Genomic DNA, 19,295 nt, shown 5'->3' on the forward strand with positions numbered 1-19,295 from the left:
ATCAGCACTGGTTAAATTGCAAAGTCCCACAGCAGTACATCCAATAAGTTTCCAGAATTTGAATGTAAAACATCCTGAAGTAAGAGTCTGAAAGTAAGTAGAGGCAAGGCAGAATACATGTGTGTGTGAATGGGAGTGAGGTAGGTGGAAAGGAGAGGCTGCAAAGAGTAGAGGCAATGATGGTGGATAAGTTTAAATACCTGGTGGTCAACCATTCAAAGGGAAGGTTTGGACACAAAGTTAGAGAGACAGCGTTGGTTTTGACATCTTCAGAGGAGGGATAGTATTGGGCAAAGCATGTTGACTATGGAGCTGCCAGGTAGGAGCAAAAGAGGAGAGACAGAACCAAAGCTCCATCTATGACATCTAATCCATGTTTTCTCTTTGATATATAAAATAATACTAATAGAAACTTAGAAAGGTAAATTCTGGGTACCAGAAACTTTACATAGCAGGTAACTAAACATGAGCGATGTGACCTCCACTACAATTAAGATTATATAATGATATCTTTGCATGCTAATCATCTGATCAGTGGTGCAGCGTATATGTGTGATGTGATGTTGCATTTCCTTTCAATTCAGGAGTGGTGCCAGTGTAGGAAAAGTGGGCACACTGGAGGAGGGGAGGCGGGGGGCCCTATCCTTTTAGCAAGTGTGTACAATCACGTCCCCCGGAGAGCTCTATGTGACACTTACCACAGAGCCAGGGTGTGGGTCCCACCCTCTGTGTTTTGGCTAGGGACCGGGTATTGTGCTATGTCACGCTGTATGCCTGCACACACACACTCTGATGCCTTCCTAGAACATAGTGTCAAAGCGGATGCCATCCAAAAGTAAGACTAAGGTGTCAGTGGCTACTTGCTTTCCACTGTTACACACTCCCACCAAACGGGCGTGATGTGTGAAACAGAATGGGAACGCAGTAAGTCAGCATTTATTTCATTTTGCTCCGTTTCCGCCCTTTTTGCTGGATTTATCTTTCATCTTGCCTTTTGTGAAGGTTTCATTGAGAAGGAAAGGCCCCGCCGTAGGAGGACTCGCCCCGCCGTACGTGACTTTGAGAACGCTGCCAATGCCCATTTGAAAAATAAAAATAAAAAAACAAAACAAAACAAAGGAAATGTTAATGTCTGTGTTGATTGATTGATACTTAAACATTATAATTATATTACATAAGAAAAAATAGTAAAAAGGGGCTTGGTTCATGAATAAATCATTGTTTAAGATTTTTACTTTTATAGGGAGCCTTTAACTTTCACTTTAGTTATTGGGCACTTGAAGGAACGACGGTGGCATCCTTCCATTTTATATCCACAAGTTTTCTGCAATATGTAGCCCTGAAGAATATATAAACAATCTGTTTTCATGCTGGCTGCAGGGATGTGAGAGGCCTCCTGCAGAGGGGCTTCGCACTCATATGTATGTGCTGAGAACAGTAACCGCCAACAGCAGTTCTCTCGCCTATTCTGGCCCAAACCCAGCGCAATAAATCTGTGAAAACTTCTCTTAGCTTCTCTCTTAGTAATTAAAACACAGACACACACACTAAAGTAACTCAAGTTCCCATTTGAAGAGCAGAATGTGAATGTGTGTGCATGACAAAAATCAGAGACCTATAGCGAGAGAGATTGACCTGGGATTATTGCATGTCCCAGATTTTGCAGATTAAAAGCTTTTGGTTTTCCTTTTTTCTTTGATTGCCATGTTTCACACCCTGTCGATAAAAGCCTTCTGTCACGTTTGGGGTTAGGGAATTTTCCACCGCCTGGTCGCTTTTGTGGTAGATAAAGCCCCGAGATGAAGCCGAGTCCTGAGAAAATGCTGCAGTTCAAGCAGGTTAAGCAAACTCAGCCAGCAAACCTCATGTGTATGTGGAGACAGTGGGAGGGAGGGTGTTACTTGGCTACAGAAGGCTAAATGTTTGCGCTGCATGTCCGTCTCCATGAAGACTACACTATTCACAAGCAAGAAAGGAAGAATCACAATGATCAGCAGTTATTTGCTCTTCATGTGACACCTGTGTATTGCATTCTTAATTATATATAGCACATTTGATCATATACCTAAACTCAACATGCTTAACATGTACTTGTATTCATTTTAAACATCTTTAAAATGTTAAACATTAAAATATTGACCATGATTCCATGGGGTACGTGGCTCCATAGTGCAGTGGTTTGCCCGGTTGAGTCAGGAAGGACTGCCAACCTGAAAATCTGCCAAATCAAACATATGGAGCGACCTGCTGTGGCTTAGACCTGTTCTTCGTCTGGACAAATTCAAGGAGCAACTGAAAGTAGCTTCAACTCATCAGCTGAAACTCAACCCTTTTTCTTAGCCCACCTTTGTCCCAGTCCAAAGTTGGTGCATATAGTTATCAGCGCTTTACACCCAGATATTAATGCTTAATCAGACCAAGCTGCCATGGCGACAGCGTCTTGCTGAACTACTACTGCTCAGATTTAAATGGCACACCTTGCTTTTCTGTGGCATTGTGCTTTATTTTCCTGGATTGCGGTAATATTTCCAAAAAACCTGAAATCGAGGTACACGGTGGTTGGCGGGAACGCTGTGGCCTAGATCTATTCTTCTGGACGAATTGAATTAGTGATGTGTTTGTTCTGATTATATATTACAGCACTATGCTTTATAGAGCCAGTATGTCATTTTACCACTGAGCACGCATCTGCTTTGTACTTTCTAGCATTTTTTTCATTGAATAAAGAGATTTTTTTTAAGTATGCTTTCAGCTCATATCTGCTCCTGGACTTAATAGTAAAATTAGACCTTGATGTTATTATGAGCACAGGAACAACCAGGATGTATTTTTCAGCAGTGAAAAACAAAACAGGTAGGCAGTGTGTGTATGGCCAAGACTCTTGCGACACTATGTGCACAGAGGTTAAGAAGTAGACCAGGACTTTGGGTCTTTATACATTTGTACTAATAACTGTTTTGGATCTTCCTCAGCCTTCGTGTTTGCTCCCAGACTATAATTGTTTGGACAAAGTGTGTTGAGCACAGTTCAAAAATTGCATCTAAATTAGTTTGGCATTTACGGTCCTCAGACAGCTATAATTCTTACCTTCAAATAGGTTTTGCTCATTATCACTAACATTTCACCGCTGGGAATCCTACATACCCATTTTAGAAGATGAATTAGCATTTTATTCTCCTAACACCATAATACAAGAACAAATACAGCACTCTGCGGACAGCGGAAACAGCTACAGCATAACTGCAATTAGGTCTGCCTGCTGATAAGGCAGACGCATCTCACACGTCTACCATATCTCTGAGACTTTTATGCCCTTGCTGGATATCACTGAACAGCTAAAGTTGTTTTCACTGGCATTGTGTAACCAAGGCAAGCATTAGAGGACACAGACATTTGGGTCAGCTGCAGAAGAGCAAACAATGAAAGGAAACCAGGTCAGCACAGAAATATTAGATGTTTATACAGGATTTAACTGTATTAAAAAAGTGCTTGAAGAGCAGAAAGTGTTCATAAAAGACTGAACGGGAGATATTTAAAGTTCCTGGTCTGACCTATTTAACAGGAAGCTTAAAAAAGGACACTTTTTCTGTTTTTCTGACATGATGACAAAAAAAAAAATGTAAATATTACACACCTTTTTCCATACTCTGATGACCTATGTGGGGCAGTTTTTAAAATTTGGCACTTGGACTGGGGATCAAACCAACCACTCCATGATTTGTGGGCGACGAAAATCTTTGGGTATTGTTCACCAGCTACATGTTTTGTTGACTGTTCCTGTGATCTAAAGAGTATAACAGTTTAACCCTCTCCAGGCAGGCGTTGCCGATTTGCAACAGTTAAAAACTAACAACCTGATTACCCCACATACATATTTTATGAGTTTTTTTTACTCAGAAGTACCACTGCAGGACTTGGTTGTGCATTAGCAACAAAAAGTTTAATTTGAGCCTGAGAGGGTTAAAGAAAAAAAAAAAAATCAGATGTCCTTTATCGCAAGTTTTGAAGTAGTCATGTCAATATTGGCACGCCACATGGTAGGCAGAAGAGTAAGAGGTCATCAGTGCTGTAGGCTGGCGTTTCTGATGCTGCCCGTCTTTCAGTTACACGAAAGCTCTGAGCGCAACATGGAAATAAAAACACAAAGCATGTTGTCACTTATATCATGCAGGTACTCGGTCATGTGGAGTGAAACTGTGTGTTCATGTGTGTGTTGAGAGTGGAAGGATTTGCCCTAAATTACTCATGTTCAGGTTTTGATGACATGATAAATATTTTTTACATAATCCCACACTTAGCCTTCTTATGCTTCCAGACATCATTTACGTATTTTAAGTAGCCTGTTTCGCACTGTATGATGTGTTTTTCTGTTGAAAATAACATAGTCACAGATAGTGCCAGGGGTTTTGCGTCTTTCCTCCATCTGGCATATGCCAGGTCTGAAATCTTACCCTCAAAACCCTATCCTAGTTTTGCACAATTTTTAGGCCACAGAGTACAGGTGCACTGACACTGTAGTGAGTGGAAAGTAACATATTGTGCTTCATTATTCTCCTAAAATCTTAAACCTAAAAGTCTTTCTACTTATACTGCTGTAGTAAGTGGCTTGATGCCTTATGCGGACTGTTAATAGGAAATGATCAGTCAAACTACAAACTGGCAAAGAACCAGGAAATGATACAATTATTTAAATCAAAACACAGCAGTTAATAACACCATCAATACCAGGAAGTTAATCGACTTCGAACACAAGCATTTAGGCTGTCTGATTTCAGAGAAATAGCCTAAAAAGCTAATGGACTAGTAAGTAATCACCCTGCTCTCAGGCTCATGTATAAGTAGGGTGGGAATTGAGAACTAGCTTCATTTAAGAACGTGTAAGAATTGATCAAATCATCCAAATCATGCCCCCTGAGGCTTATCTATTCGTCTTAGTTAGCGGTGTGCTTGTTTCAGTTGTGCATTGACATCAAGCACCATGCAAGCTTTTTTTTTTTCTTATCTGTATCTACTCTACATTCAGAGTCAGTGATGATAAAAACAGTTGCACTGTCACTGAAGATGTGTGTAGGCCTGTGCCAACCCGACTTCTTGTCCCCAGGGAGGACTGATTGGGACGTAGAAAGTGACTCAGTACTAGTATCAATAAAATCTTCTTATTGTGTCACATCATAATGAGAAAATTTGGCAAGGTTAGCACCTGAACCTGAGGCTGTTTAGTATTTTGTGTGTAGTTCCTGTAGGTGTTGAGGGCATCAAGTATATATGAGCACTGTTTTCAGCAGAGTCGTCTTAGTACTGAACGCTCTCAGCAAGAACATAAAGGCATATTACCCCGAAGAGGAAAACATGCCACTCAACTCCTGAGCTGCTTAAAGCTAAATTTAAGTGGATTACAAGGAGGGTAGCGGAGACTTCCGTGTGTCACAAACAGGGCATGACAACAAGGGAGACACATGCACAAAATGCACAAAAAAACCAATCCCGGCATTTTATTTGTTTCTATTGTGGCTAATTGACACATGAAACACCACAGAAAAGTGTGAATGCTGGTAAGGGAGGCAGCTTCTTATGTATGTTACGTCGTAGGATCTACAAAAATCCACGGCAGTGAGGGCTTTTGTAGCGCTCTAGCACACTGGGCACAGGTGCTGCTGGTGTTGCTAACAAACCGCCCCTCCTCCAGACAGGCAGAGAGAAAGGCCGAGTAAGGCTACGTTCACACTGCAGGCGAAAGTGCATCAAATCCGATTTTTTTGACCCTATGTGACCCATATGCGATCATGGTATGACAGTGTGAACAGCACAAATCCAACTTGGGTCACAAATCCGACCTGGGTCACTTTCGTATGTGGTACAGAATCTGATACATATCTGATGTTTTAAAAGCGACTGCTGTTTGAATGGTCATGTCACATTAAATCCGTCTTGTATGTCACTGACACAAGACAGACGCCACTTATCAGCGCCGAAGAAGCGCCCGAGAAGACGTCGTGAACGCTTCCTGGCCATCCAGTGAAACTGTTGGGAAGACAGTATGGGAAACGTGAACATTTTATTTGTACTGTATAATCGGCAGATTCTGACAGAAATCTGCAACTACCCTTTGAAGCACCGCTCCTCTCTAAAACAGCAATAAAGATAATTATTAGGTCATATGTAAATAACAAAATAACTTTAACTTAAAGCAAAACTGGGAAACGTAAAGTCCGAAACAAGTCTTTATATTAAGGGCCATCAGTCAAACAATACTGTTTGGTCTGGGTCTAAACAGAGCGCGTTGTGTGATGTCTTCTTTTGCGCATGCGGGCTGCTTTGAGGGTTCACACTAGAGCGTGTTTGCTGTCACATTTTATTTGTAGTGTGAACAAGCAGACAAAAAAATCGGATTTGATCAAAAAATCAGAATTGAGCATTAAGACCTGCAGTGTGAACGTAGCCCAAAAGAGTCGTCGACCTCACGACTGTCAGCTGTGAACTCAATTTGTATGGAACCATTGAAAATACCCAAAGTAATTAGTGTTTTTGTTCATGTTTGGTCAGAATGAGCCAAATACAAAAAAAGCCACAATAGATGTTTGGCAGCTTTTATGCACTTTGTTGCTCTTTAGTTGAAACGTAAGCCGTAAGCGGTTAGGTCAGTCAAACATAAATGCTAACACCATCACTAAATTCAAAGGGTGCAACAATAGCTACGTCTCGCATAGAGATTATTTGTGTCTATGCAAGATGTTATGACTCTACACCCACTAAATGCTGGGTGTAGAGTGCACTGAACCAAGAAACCAACAGTGCTATACACTCGCTACTTGCTAATACGTGACTCACATTGTGTGACCTGTTATCGCAGAAGAGTAAATGTGTCTTACGGTCAGCATGCTTGTTTTGTAACCGATTACAGTGTCATTAAATGTTGTTTAAAGCTATTAAATGACATTTAAGAAAAAAAAGCAAAACATTATTTCAACAGCACTAACTCAGTTGAGCAATCACTGTTCGTTCGATCAAGATGTCTACTAGTACTTCTCAAGAAATCCTCTGATACACTTACCAGATTAAAAAAAGTGCAGAGCCAACTTCTGCAACCGTCTTTCAGACAGTCAGTCTCTATGTGACTCTATGTGACAGCACGTGTCTGTCACTCACTTTCAAACTTTAATGCAACATAAACAGGCACACTGGTTTCCCTCTGTATGGTGTTTATACAAGGAAAAATTAGCTAGAGACTGAAGCCACGGTTTCTATCTGGCAGTAAACATGTTTATCCTACCTTAAAGTTGGGCATTTCCTCACCGTCAACCAGTCGCAGCCGATGGCTGGCCCTCCCTGAGTCTGGTTCTACAGGAAGCTACTTCCTGTAAAGGGAGTTTTTCCTTCCCACCTTCACCAAGTGCTTGCTTACAGGCGATCATCTGGTATGTGTGGTTTTCTTTATTATTGTTGCTTTTCTGTATTATAAAAGTGCCTTGAGGTGACTGACGTTGTGATTTTATGCTATATAAATGAAACTGAATTAAATTAAATTGAATATTAGAGTATGTTGGGAGCAGTGTTGGGGAGTAACGGAATACATGTACCGCCGTTACGTATTTAAAATACAAAATATGAGTAACTGTATTCCGTTACAGTTACCGTTTAAAAAGGTGGTATTTAGAATACAGTTACTTTGTTGAAATAAATGGATTACACGGCGGTACTTCCCTGTTTCATATTGTGGCAGGTCAGGCCTGTTTGGGTTTTGTTTGACAGCTACGTTCTGTTGTTCCAGGTGGCAGCGTTACGGTTGCCATGGTTACAGGGTGACGCTCTCTCTCTGCGTGTTTCCTGGGTGAGAGAGCGCCTTTTTGTTGTTGTTGTGCTAAGCTAATAGGCAGAATGCTACCGGTATAGCTCTAAAGAATGTAGCATCATAGGCGGTGTAGTCCGTGTTGCAGGGAGAATGGACTGCCATACACGTTATGTGTCTGTGAGCGAGGGAGGGAGAAAAAGGAAAAGTACGAGCTGTCATCGAGCAAAAACGGGAGCTGGAAGCATGTAAATATAATAATAACCACTGCAGCCAAGAAGAGTGCCTGACGAGCCCAGTTGTAAGTAAGCTATTAAGACTCGACTGTACACCGTGTTCGTGTTTTCCTCCAAAAACAATAAGTTCCGTTTGAGCAGCCTTTCAATGCCTCTCTCTGTCTCTCGCTAGCAAAGTTGACCCAGACAACAAAGTAAAGCTAGTTTTCGGCTACGAGCCAGACACAGAACCCACCGTATTAGTCAGAGGTCCCTTTACTACGGTTCGGAGCCGCGGACCTTCAGTAACAGTAATAAATCACAGCAATAGTACATTCATGTAGTTGTAAACAGCATGATAATATATTAAGTAATCCAAAGTATTCAGAATACGTTACTCTCATTGAGTAACGTAACGGAATACGTTACAGAATACATTTTGGGGCATGTATTCTGTAATCTGTAATGGAATACATTTTAAAAGTAACCTTCCCAACACTGGTTGGGAGTATAGACAGTATAAAAGTTGGACGTTGCTACTACCATATCACCTGTTGAGGTTAGCATTTCTGCTGTTGCAAACTTGGTTACAGGAAAAAAAAACCCAAAACAAAACAAAAAATAAAGGTTTACACTGTTGAATGCATTTGATTAGACCAGGCATTAGCTATTATTATAAAATGTTGCAAGAATTTTCATACAACTTGGGTTACAAGCTAATCCAGAGAATCCGGTCCAAACAACATGTTTGATCAACAGACATTTTACATTTCATACTGGAAAAAAACGATACAGGATCAGCACACTGTAGCTTCAAAACAAGTCTGGACCACAAAAGACAGTTAGCCTCACCCAGTATCAAATGGTGCTGCATACTGATAAATTTGAATGCATATTCTTTTCAGTCTTTTTTAAAATAAATCTCCTCATGTTAGTGCCTCACTGGAAAAAATGCTCACAAAGCCTGATTTCATTTTTCACGCAGAGGAGGAAGGATGACACCAAATCCTCCGCTGAATGGAGAAATAACGAAGCCAGCATGTCACAGTGGAGCACTAAGCCGGGCCTGTTGCCTCCAGCATGGCTGCCTCACAAAGGCCATCAGAGCTCCACTGAGACCGCACATAGCCAAGGCCTGTCTGTCAGTGCGTGGGTGGATATGTGCAGAAAGGGGGAGAGAAGGGAGAACCAGAGAGATGGAGAGAGAGAGAGCTGTTGACTTAATGCTGACTGGTCAGTTCCAGGCTGTAGGACCAGATGGCACGGTTTGGCCTCTGAGTCCTCAGGCCATTCTCCAGGTAGACATTTGTCTACACTTACAAACAAACACACATAAATACACCAAAATATGCATATGGAGCGTAAAAGACCTCATCATCCAAGCTAATGCTTTCAGTTTCATCTCTAATCCTCCCACATTTAAATTAAGTCTATGAAAAGACTTAAATGACAGAAAAAGAAAACTTGAAGGAAATCATATGGAACTGTATGCATATGTACGTGTGAACAGATGGTGACAGGAAGGAAACACATAAGAAGCTCAACTCAGATGTGTTAATCAGGTGCAGCCGACAAAACAGCCACAGAGATAAAACTCTGTGGTTAACATGTTTTTTAACCCCTATAATCAGCCAGGTATATATAGGTCTATAGGTACACCACTGTGCAAAAGTCTCGAGCAACCTCTTATAGCTCATTTTCAGTCCAGTTCTTGTACCTGATCATTTAACGAGGATTGTCTCTGTGTGTGTTTGATTGTTTTTGCACCTAACTCAAGGAATGAACCAGTAAATACAGACAACTTAGCAAAAAAAACCCCTAATTTTAAAATGTATCCTAGTCATGTCCTTTACTAGTTTGTGTTTGGAAATCTACATGAAAGAAAGCTGGAAATCATGGATAGTTGAAATGATTTCCAGCTGGAAATTACAATTGACCAAGGCAAGAAATTACTATTTGGCCTGATTACCACCGAAGAGGTGAAGACAATCTGGAGATGATCTGCTGCACACTACATGAAAAGATGCAGATAAAGTGTGAGGGAAAACATCAAAGTCCCAGGCTCAGCCATTTTCAGCAAACTCTGCAACTACTTCCTATTTCCCTAAGAAAATATAAAGAAATGACGGAAGACTTCTGCACAATACTGTATGTGTATCACATTGTCATAAATCTACTTGCTCAGTTATCATGAAATTAAATGCATAAATCAATAGTCAAAAAGATTTGCATGCTATATTGTACAAGAACACAATGTCTCTTTTATTGCATCCTACTTTTGTTTGAACTTCTGTCACATCATATCATTTTTTGGGGGGGCGCTTGTACCTTTTCCTGCCATTTTATTGGATAGCTGGTGACACACCACCTTTTGGGAACACAGCCACAAAAGATCAAACATACCTAACTACACAACCAGGGGCAGACCCTTCCTGACGCATGACTGAAAAGGCGCCATTTGTCAGTCTGTTTACATTTTCTAAATGTCACTGACCGACAGTCTGAAGAGGACCGTCTAACCGAACTCATCCCTCGTCATTTAGCTGACACAGGGTGATAAACACAAACCCAACTTCAACTTTTGATTGTTCACTCAATGAATTGTTGAATCGTTTTATCATTTTTTTGTGGATGAATTGGTTAATTACAAATTTGTGCTCAATTTCACAACCCACAGGCCAAGTTTGTTTCATAACTCCTACTATTTACCTGTCACAATCAATACAAGATTTATCCAGCTGGTCAGACAACTCAGATTCAAATTCAAATTTTATTTGTCACATACACAGTCATACACAGTACAATATGCAGTGAAATGCTTACACAACTCAGATTCAGCCCAATAGCATTAAAAGTGCATTGACCTTAAACGGACACACACTCCTTGCAGCTGGTTTTTCATGACAATAGCTCCTTGTCTTGGTGCATTTCCTGAATCACTGCGCAGAGAAAGGGAAACTTTCCGGGGATTCTTCTGCTACACTGACCTTGTCCATGAAACACACTCTTTTAAATGCATGCACACACATTTGTGCACAATGTCCAATTAAGCACTCCCGGGAGGGAAATAAAATGAATGGTCCTCATTCCACTAATTTGTCGTCTACAGTCACTAGAGTGGCGCTGCTTAGGCAGACAATAAGCATTCGCCACTCATTGTTTCCTTGGCTGGAGTGAATTTCCTCACATGATCGAAGGTTGCGTGTATTTTTACGCAAAGCATTCCTGCAGTGACCAATCACATTTTCTGCTACTCATGATTTAAATGTTTAAATAAAGCTCATGTATATTGTCACTTTGAAAAGCAATGTTTTGATTATTTATTTAGCCACCAAAAAATATTCAGTCGTTAACTTGTCATTAATTTTCTTTGACTTTTTTGCATTTGTTTTTATCTATTGCTATCTTCTCCCCTCCTCTCCTTGAATTTTTTTGGCCTTAAGCATTGTTTGTGTTTAGCGGCCTACTCTGAGTGCGTATGTGCTGACTGTCGTGCATTGCATAACCCTCTGTTTGAGAAGTGATTGAAAAGGAAGCCAAGTACTTTTCCTAGGGTGCCATCAGTTGTGCCACTGAAACCAACTGTGGGTTTAAATAAAGAGAGAGCGAGATGGAGACTGAGGGAGAGTGAGATGGTAATGAAGATAATCAAAGGGAGACACACCAAGAAGGAGGGCTTTATAGATGCACAACAGGCCCTCACAACAGCTGTAGGGTAGACATGTATTGGCCCACTGGGAGACTCTGCTTAGGATACATCAGGACCTGCTGGGGAGATGGCAAGAGCAAGAGGAAGGCATACAGAAGAGAGGAAGTGCCAGAGACAGAAAAGAGGGAGCTGAAGACTTCTGAGAATAGAAGATGGGTAGTGAATGTTGAATAAGTTTCTGAAACCAATGAATCAGCATTAGTTTTCCCAGGAATGTCTTTTTGAAATAATTCGAAAATGGTTTCTACAAAGATCACAGACCACTGCAAGCCGTAATATGAACTGGACTGATCGGTTTTGCAGTCAAGAAAATAAGCATAGTTCGATTTGAAATAGGATTTTTCCACTTGCCGACTTATCCTGGAACATGACAGAAATGGCACCGTATGACCTTTCTGTCTGTTTACAGTCGCTGGACATCTCTGACCGACAGTCTGACCAGGACTGTCCAACCCGACCACACTGATCCCTCATCATTTAGGTGACAGAGGGTGACAAACAAGCTTTTGATTGTTAACACAGTGAATTATTGTATTTTTTTTAAAGTCAATCCATGCTTGAGTCCATAACCTATAGGCGAGGCTATCGATTCAACATCTTTTAGAAGCTCCACAATAGTTACAAAGTCAGACAAAATGAAACTTATATGTCTTTGGATAAGGAGCTTTTTGACATTCAGTTCATGTTACTAATAAATAAGACAGGAAATTGATATTTACGAGTCATTGTGACTTTGTAACATTATATTACATTCATCCAACTAAAGGCAAAAGCTGCATATCATATGTATCTGTGACATTTTTCCAGCCGGATCTCAGTAGATTACAGATTGCAGTGAACTGAGTTGTTTTCTCCTCCCAATCTGAGTGCAGAATCCTAGCTTGATGGCTGTTATAGAACATATATTTTTAAGTGAGTTAAGAAATCGGAAACTTTAACTTTAGAATATGCCCCATACCAGCTGTGTTTCTGCTACTGTTTGGAAAGGGATCTGCTCCGTAGTTTTCCCCTATTTGTGGAAGGCTGTCAGTCAACTGTTTACCTCAGCTGTCAATGTTGGGTGAGAGATGTCCGCCATCATTTATCCCGGAGGAGGCTGTAAAACTTTCAGCCATACTGAGGTAAGTTGTTGAAGATATGCTGAACTGTCGGTAAGCTAATGTTAGCCTATGTTAACTTTTGATCACCAGTGTTAGCTGCTGTTAGCTGTTGTTCGGTGGCATTCATAAAACTATGTTTGGAGTGGGTGTACTCTTAGTGACACTTAGTAAATAAACTGTCATATGATGTAAGAATATGATCAATTTGCTTGTAATAGGGAAAGTGTGACTTTTAGGACACTCAAGCCTAACATAGCTGTCACAATGTTAGCTTATGGCTGTTATTTTTGTTTAGTCAGCGATTTTATCAACTGCCTGATGAGGTAGGGCTGTATGTCTAATCTGCTGACAATGAATAACTGCAAAAATATTTATACATACATGTTTTATACATGTTTTAATATTACATGCTCATATTACAATAAAGGCATTGGCCTTTATTCGATACAAATGGTGAAGAAAGACAAGAAAGTGGAGAGAAAGAGAGGGGAGGACACAGCAAAAAGCTGTGGGTCAGACTCAAATCCAGGCCTCTGCTTTCTGGCCATGTGGCAGATGGGTGCCTGCTCGCCCCCTGAGCTAAACCAGCACAATTTATGCGCATTTTTATGTGTTAGAGCCTTCAGTTAAGAAAAAGAGGCTTTAGGTGAAGAGAAAGAGCATGACATTCTATTAAGATGCCGGTGGCATTGTCTCTTTCCTTTGTGTTTTTGTTTCTTTGGTAAAGGGGACCCCTTCTCTGATGATAAAATGTCAGTATGATGCCTCATATCTGGAATCTGAAGGTTCAGGCACGGATTTAAAGGTCAATGGCAAGTCAACACCTGCAACTTCTCTTCTCCTCTACCTTTGGTGTACAATGTACAGGGCCAGTCTCTACCCCGGTACAGAGACCTCAATTAATCAGAAGGAAGATGTCTTTCCTGGTCCCTATTCAAATATGGTTGGGAAACATGGCAGCTTCCATGAACCAAAAATCTGATCTGATGTTTTTTAAATTCATTACATTTAAAATACATTGGGGATAGGTTCATTGGAAACTCCAAGAATACATCAGTTAGTTGGACAATGTATAGACACACTATATTTATTTGTACAGACTGTTTTCTATTAAATAACCTAAAAGAAAATGAACCTTTAACTGCATCATAGATTTCATTTGAGCTGGTTTATATTACTGCTAAAGACTTAAGAATTCACTGTCAATATATGTTATAGTGTCATAGAAAATCATTATTTTTTTAATATTTACTGGAAATTTCCTTAGGGTCAATGACTGTCTCAAGTTTTCTTGACTCTTGCTCTTTTTCATTTTAATTGTTGTCAAATATCCTTTAGTCAGAAAAGGATACTTGTTTGGGATTTATGCCCTTATGGATAATAAAATGCTCTCGAGTTTTAATGCACTTTTTAAATCTGAGCAGAGAGAATGATGCTGCGAGTGAGAGATAAATCATCAATAGAGCATCAATAAATACATGTGTGCAAATGTCCTTATTAGCTATTCCTGCCATGGCATAAGCTTAGAACCACCAAGTGTGACTGATGAGAGGAAAGACTGAGTGATGAGTTTCCTCTCCATCCATCACTGTGTTTCACCCACCCATTAAACATCTCCCAACTGCAGCCTGACGTGCTCTGTTTTCTGACGCTCAGCGGGGGGTCGGCTTCTCGTGTTCTCAGAGATCTGGGGTCTTTTATTTGAATTTTTTTTTACTCACTTTTAAGAAAAACATCCACGGCTCTTCCGGGAAGCGCTCTTGACCTGCTGTGAAGCCATAAATTGCGATTTTTCAATTTTTCAGCTATCCAAAACATTAATTCTGCTTCTTCTACCATGTTATTTGCAGCTGGTTCATTTGACTTCACTTGTGAGTAAACTCAACCTGAAACAACACCGACATGTTACCCAAATTATTTTGTAGTGTCCAATTACTTTTGAACCCTCACAAACAGACACAATTCTGTTTTGACGGAAACAGAAACCCTTTCAAATTACAGCACTTCACCAGTCATTATTGTAATTCCAGTTAAACGTGTTACATCGAATCAAACCAACAGAAAACAAAATAGTGTTACTGCAAAATAATTACATGAATAAATAAACTGAAAACAAAACAATCTGACACACACACACACACAAAACCCAAACCAGCGCCTATTCTTTGCAATGTTCCTCGTCTGTATCCTCTTTAGGTGGGTCTGAACTCTCCTTCCTGAAACCTGATGGATTATTAACTTGTCTCTGCAGCAGCATGCTGTCACGTTTCATACGACTTTGAACACAGAGTCAAAAAACATCACTGATGTCCACGATGACAGATGTTTATGCACTTTGTGTTAAGCGCTGCGTAAAAGTGGAAGGGACGCATATGGTGACAGAGCAGGAGGATGGCAACAAAGGAGGGGGAGGTGAATGTTTTGGTTTTGAGTAGGGAGTATGAGGAAAGTGTGTGTAGGGTTCGGGTCAGCGTGGAGCCAGAGTATAAACATCGGTGTACGCCCTTTGATGCAGATGACTGAACAGTGGACTAAGGTTACCACAATACAAACACATGCACGCATGCACACACACTGGACATCAAGAAAAAGGGAAACTCATGTTTACATTTACTGGAAACCTATGATATAATTTAAACTATAATTTTATCATTTATTGGAGTGGGGAAGGAAGCTAGAGTACGCTGAGAGAACCAGGGCTGGACTAGGACAAAAGAATTGGCTCTGGCACCATGATCCCTGCATTTATTTTTAGTTTCTTTTTCTTTTTCTGTCTTAATTGTTCAGCTTTACGTTTTCACCACTTCTTTCTCGCTAAACTCTAGTGAACTAAAGCAAAAGTAGGAGAGGGCCTGATTGTGTTAAGAGATTTGATTGGACAGTGCCGGTAATAAAAATAAATGTATCGGCTGCTGTAAGTGCTTGTAGGGCCGGTGCGTAGGGGTCTTTTAACTGACTCTTCGACCCAAAAGTGCGCCGGCCCATCAGGTATGATTACCAGTCCAGCCCTGGAGAGTACCCATGTAGACACATACACCGAGAACATGCCAAGGCCAGAAAGGCCTCAGCCTGGGTTCAAATCAAGATCTTCTTGCTATGAACAACATCACAATGCCACCTGCAACCACCACCTTGGTAAATTAGAACACTAAGTAAACAAAAAGCTGCAATATTTATGAAGTCTTAATCATGCCCAACTCAGACAACCACTCATTATAGCATGCAGAAGAGCATCTCCTGATGCACTACACATTGAACCTGAAGCAGGCTACAGCCGATGGAGACCACATTGGATGCCACTCCTGTCAGCTATGGGCTAATCAAAAGGATCTTAGAAGATTGGAAAAATGAGGCTCGAGTTTCTACTCTGACTTTTGGATAGTACAGTCAGAATTTGGTGTAAACAACATGAAAGCATGAATCCATCTTGCCTTTTATCAACAGTTCAGATTTCTGGTGGTGTAATCCTCTGGGATATATATTCTTAGCGCACTTTGGACCCCAGAGTACCAAAAGAACATTATTTAAACACCACAGCCTATCTGAGTATTGTTTCTGACCATATCCATCCCTTTATGACCACAGTGTACCCATCTTCTGATGGCTGCTTCCAGCAGGATGACGCACCGTGTCATGTGAAACTGGTTTCTCGAACATGACAACGAGTTTATTGTACTTAAATGTGTGTCTTTGGAATATGGTGGAACGGGAAAATAAAAGCACATTTTTTAAATAACAACCTTGTTAAGTGTCTGCAATTTGAACAAAAGTGAAACCAAGCACCAACATTTAGGAATCACTGAATCACTTTAAAACATAGTCAAAATATGTGGTGATTAACAGATGAAAGATCACCCCCTCACAGCCTGTCAGGAGCTCTTGTCTATTTACAGAGTTGTGTTGGCCACAGAGCTTATGCAGTGTAAACTGTGTGTGAGTGAAAGTGTTCGTGGTCTTCAGTGGACTGCATAAAAATGAGCGCTTTCCTGTTCTTTCTTTTAGATTTCTAATTCCCTGCCTCTTCCATAGATGGCTTCAGATTGCCTGTGTACGTATGTCTGCCTTTGACCTGCAGGACACCAGCTCAGACTGCTGTCTCCATGGTGAGGGGCTGCTTCCTGTCATCAGAAGGCTGGGCTTCCTGTGCTGAGGACACTGTCCCAATGTGTGCATATGTGTATGTTGTGTAGCTGTCTCTTATTACACCCTTTTTTAGCGCCCTTTTAGCGAACGCTTTCCTAAACGCAAATCTCAATGTACTTCCTGCCCCCCAAAATGGGCAATTCTACACCCTATTATTCACATGAAAGCGAGTTGTAGAGACAAATCAACAACCAGGAAGCTGTTTCAGCCCTGAAGTCATGCCATTGTGTGAGTCACTCTCCTATCTTGAGTGGATTTTAGCTGGCAGAGACCAAACAGGTAGAGCTGAACTTAGCAGAGGCGGGAGGGTGATGTTTGGGGTGAAATCAAATGTGGAGGAAGCCTCTCGAAATAGCAAAGGCAGGCCAAAGCCATTGTCTGAACTGTTCCAGTGTCTTTTTTTCTTTTCCTCCTGTGGACTCCATCCCTGTTCACCCCACCCCTGCGCTAAACTGACTGGACAGTAGACACACAGGCACCAGGGGGGAAACCCTTCCTCTGCACGCTATTCTTTGAGAATGGCTATTGTAAAATGTTGAGTGTGTCAAATGTAAATCCTAACATAACAAGTCGGAGATACCTCAGTTAACACTCACACTGATGATGATGGCGATAATTAATTTCCATAAAGAAGCACATCTTTATCAGAGAAATGACTGATTACCAGCGCTTGGATACTCAAGGCTCATAAACACAGTGCAGTGCTGCAGTGCTTTTTCTAAAAGTATGAAATATTTTGGCGGTTTGCTGAGTAGAGTTTTGTGAAACTTACGACTAAAGTGACCCAACGGGCGATCCTGACAGGATAAAGTATCCACTCACACAAATTTCACCCACTAGAAGTCATGCAAGTGACACCACTTGGCATTTCAGTCAGCCAGTCAGCACAGCACTGCTCCCTGCAAGGTGAAGCAGTCAGCATCTTTATGTAATAGCTGATATGTATCAAGCAGAGAAAAGAGCTCAATACAGAGTGGAAAGATTACGAAGAACACCCAAATTATCTCAAACACAGTGTGTGTGTGTGTCCCATATTTAATCTTTCTGAAGCAATCTGTAGATATCAGAGAGGGAAGTGTAGGGGATGCTGGAGTTACAAAAGCGTTTTCAACCAGAAAGTTATTGCCTACTCAAAGATTAGATAAAAGAGAAGGTCCTCTGAACACAGAAGACTTGCTCTGAATTGAAAACCAACCACTCAAACCTCAGCTGAATGCTACTTTAAATTACTTGGCAGTTAAAAAAAAATTCTTCTCTGTAATTTTCAAGACTTTCTGACTCATTGTGTTGCATTGTCAGGCACATCATACCCAGATGGCACATAGGAAAAACACAATTGAAAGCGTATAATAAGCTATTGTCAACCATCTACTGTTGGTGTTCGGTTTAATCTCTGGTTTCCCTTTCCAATAAAATCATCACCGATTTTAAATTTTTGGTTTTGTTATGTCTCTTTGTGTTTCTAGTTTCTATGGTTATGTTTAGTTGAGTAGGAGGTGGATTGTTTACCTTTTTGTTTCTGTCCTTCCTTTGTGATTGGCTGTCCGCCTTAATTTGTTTCACCTGTGTTTAATTGTCTCCACGTGTGCATCGTCCCCTTCTGTCTATATATGATCTCTTCTTCCCTTTCATCCTTTGTTGCATCGTCTGTTGTATAAGCTCTGGATAGTCAAAAAACAAAAGGTACAAAAAAATACCTTCTACCTGCTTTTCCTAACCACTTTTGCTTGACCGTCATGTAAAATGTACTGGACTGTTCAGTATATCCTTTGCTATGGGAGGCGATAAAGGAAGCATTGAATCAACTGTGTTATTTTGTGCATTCCTTATTGTTTATGTGTTTTCTTTCTGCTTTGTGTCACCCCACTGGACTTTGTACGTTCTGGGATGCTTGTTTTGTCCAGTGTTTTGTCCCTATTTGTTTTATTTCAGTCTGGCATCGTGTCCTGTGTTTGGGTTCTCCCTTCACCCTCCTGTGACCCCCAGAAAGTGCAGTCTATGTGTAAACACTTTCAAACGTACATTAGCCATCATGTGGGGTAAAATGACATCATAATGCTGACGTAATGTTGCAGATCAAATGACTATTGCTCTAGAACTCAACCTTAATTAAATTCGGCAATGAAAATGTAAATTAAATGTTTATGTGTCTGACGTTTTTCAAGGTACCTTTGGCTGTTCCCTTATTTCCCAAGGGGTCCCCACAGCAAATGGATCAACATGTCCTTCCTGACACAACCCTCCCATCCAGACCAATGACTACACTAGCTTATGACCCCCTGAGGCTGGGTTTGTTTTTCCCAGTGGTTTCGAACCATGGATCTTACACGTGTAAGGCAAAT

This window comes from Neolamprologus brichardi, chromosome 15 (assembly GCF_056152115.1).
Source record: "Neolamprologus brichardi isolate AB-2024 chromosome 15, ASM5615211v1, whole genome shotgun sequence".
In the NCBI taxonomy this organism is placed as follows: domain Eukaryota; kingdom Metazoa; phylum Chordata; class Actinopteri; order Cichliformes; family Cichlidae; genus Neolamprologus; species Neolamprologus brichardi.